The sequence below is a fragment of the Frankliniella occidentalis genome, unplaced genomic scaffold (genome assembly GCF_000697945.3).
Source record: "Frankliniella occidentalis isolate FOCC.00 unplaced genomic scaffold, Focc_3.1 Scaffold135, whole genome shotgun sequence".
Lineage (NCBI taxonomy): Eukaryota > Metazoa > Arthropoda > Insecta > Thysanoptera > Thripidae > Frankliniella > Frankliniella occidentalis.
Window position 1 is genome coordinate 745,967 of NW_026267262.1, and position 2,505 is coordinate 748,471.

Here is a 2,505-nt window from a genome sequence, read left to right on the forward strand (position 1 = left end):
TTTCGAGTTAATTAGGGGGTGCGGCAGCAGATTTTCTGCGTATCTGCGCTCGGCGCGCGGCGCCGCTCGCTCGACCAACCAACCAACCGACCGACTCGCCAACCCGACTTTCCTTATCCGAACGCGCCCCTGGCTGAGCCACCTTCAGGCCACGCTTGGATGAGTGTTCGACGCCGTCCACAAGCGCCGAAAGTCACAATCGCCAAGGCCTAGCCTAACCTAACCTAGCCTAGGCGCTTTGCGGCCTTGGTGAGTGTGTATTGTTTGTAGGGCTGTTTGTAGGGCTGGGTGCGCCTGGATGGGGCGTGGCCTAGCGCACAGTTGTGATTGCTGGCCGGCGGGGGTAGTTATGACGATCATAACTAACGCATGCTCCCCCTGCGCGCCAAACCTGCTGGTATAGACTGGATCGTCTAAAAACAGGTTTTTCACAAAACTCGAAAAAGCGAAAAAGTACGTAAGATGGGGGAGGGGGGTACCAAAAACTGACGCTGAGGGGTGGGGGGGGGGAGGGCCAAAAAATGTTTACGTAATTTATGCACGGCCCCTAATCATCCTTGGTTAGGGTGCGTGGCCCAAGACCAACGCTGCAGTACGCTGAGCCACCGACGCACTGATGCACTGTAAGAAAACAAGAAAAAGTTTCGATGGTTTTTTCTGTAAAATCGGAAGGCATGTTTTTCCTGTAGATTAACAAAAAAAATTGTAGAAGTACAAGAATAGTCGTGAAACAACAAATTTTGTTTGTAACGTTACAAGTTACTTTCATAAAAAGAAAACAGGAAAAAATTGTGAATTCTGTTAGTTAGCTCTGTAAAATGATAGAGAATACTTGTTCTTTGACAGTGTGCTCGTATAACAAAATTCACAGATACATGTTGTTAATGTACAACAATAAGTTCCTAGAGTGTGCACTTACACCAGGCCTACGGGGGCCGTGGCTGTACAATTTTGTGAAGCCGCAGTTATGCACAAGTAAAGTAGCACAACTGTCCATGAATTGCGCTGAGGTATGTACAAAATTGTGCATAGTGGACATTTATTTTTCATATATATGCCCACAATTTGTGCATACACTGTTAGAAAAACCTGCGGGAAATGCCTACGGTGCGCCCTGTAAATTTGTCATCAGGTCCTCGACCGTAACTTTGACTTACGGTCTACTCCGTACGGGATGTACCGTAACTTCGCAAACTGACTTATTGGTCAATACAGCACTTGACTTCCACACTAAAGTACGGTCCATATGCTTACGTTCTCGACCGTACATGAAATATACGGGACGGACCGTAGGCAAACCGTACTTTCCTTACGGGATTTTTAACAGTGTAACTGTATGGCTGCTTGATACAGAGCAGACCTTTCGGCACAGAGTAATGCAAAACACTGAAAAAAATATACTGTGAATATGAGAACAGGCGTAGGCGTGTTTCTGAGCTTTGTCGTTGATGGGTGACCATAGACCAATGAAAGCGTTTCGCTGCTCTTGTCGCACGTGGCACTGCCCTAGCGGCAGTTCGTGCGTTATTCCGCGCACACAAGAGCGGCCAGCTTCCGAAGACGCCGCTAGGAGGCATTAGTGAAGTGTTTAGCGTGTATAAACCTTTGAGTGAGATGTTACGTTTAGGTTTGTTGATGAAAAGAGGTCCTTGCGCACTAACACTTGTTTTTTTTTTTGTAGGTATTTGTGAACGTAGAGTTTCTTGCTGAAAATGGTAGTTTGGCTACAGTTCCTTTGCTGTGGGTAAAGAATAAGCGAATCGGCAAAGTGGACGACGAAAGAGCAGTTTTGGGAAAGTGTTACTGGCCACCATCTGGGCTCAAAAAGAAGATGAGCAAACTGGTATCAGGGCTGAAAGCACCGGATACTAAGACATGGCAACTTTACGACGTTGAGCTTCTTCAATACTTTTGTAAGCATTAGTTACGTTAAGGGCCGTTCACAAAATACGCCACGCATTTTAGGGGGTAGGGGTGGGTAGGGTGTTGTGGTCGGATGTGAGGACTCGGTGACGAGTAGAACGAAGGCGGGGGGGGGGGGGCTAAAGGGAGCCTGGCGTCACTTTCTATGTGATATTAATCCAGAAGGAAGCATCTTCAGGTACGTTAAACGAAGATGCTCCTTTATAAATTAAAAACTTAACGCTTGAACATGCAGAGTTGAAGTTGCAACTTTTTTTTTGCTGAGCAATAGCGAAGCATATTACTCCAGTGATCAGAAAGTTAGTCCCCTGTCTGTGTGTCTGTCCTCCTGTGCGCACGGTATCTCGAGAATGAATTGAAATGGCAGGCATAACTGCAAGAGGCAATGCGCGCACAGGAATCTTCATAAGACATAAAGTGTATGTGTGGGGGGGAGGGGGGGCAGGGTGGTTGACATTTGCAGAAATGCGTGACGTATTTTGTGATCGGCCCCTTAAGATCTGTTTTGATGGCATGTATGACAAGATCACACTATTTGGTGAAATTGTTACATCTTGACAGTCAATATCCTCACGATGACAT